Raw genomic sequence first — 390 nt, forward strand, 5'->3', positions numbered from 1 at the left:
ATAAGTGTCACCTTTCTTAACACAGACTGGAATCTGGAACTAATTTACTAGTTTTTTCACGGACGGGCAATTTAATTATGCATTCTGCCAATCTCCAATTGTGGCCATTCTCTTTTCAATTGGCTAATCATGCTATCTTGGTTATACTGCAAAATGCTTTCAATTGCTAATCTGCAACATGTGCTACTACCTATTTCTTTGCATGATGTCTCTAAGTAATTCCTTATTTCTTAAATTGGATATTGCAGGATTGTGTTTGCTGCATATCATTTTTAAATTAGACATCTTATAACAGAATCAGGTGTCTAGCTTTTTGGTTTTTGATGAAAGAATGGTAATTTCATTCAAGCATGAGGTAATCACTGACTAGAGTTGTAAGCTAACTGTAAC

The sequence above is a fragment of the Sesamum indicum genome, linkage group LG3, assembly GCF_000512975.1.
Source record: "Sesamum indicum cultivar Zhongzhi No. 13 linkage group LG3, S_indicum_v1.0, whole genome shotgun sequence".
Lineage (NCBI taxonomy): Eukaryota > Viridiplantae > Streptophyta > Magnoliopsida > Lamiales > Pedaliaceae > Sesamum > Sesamum indicum.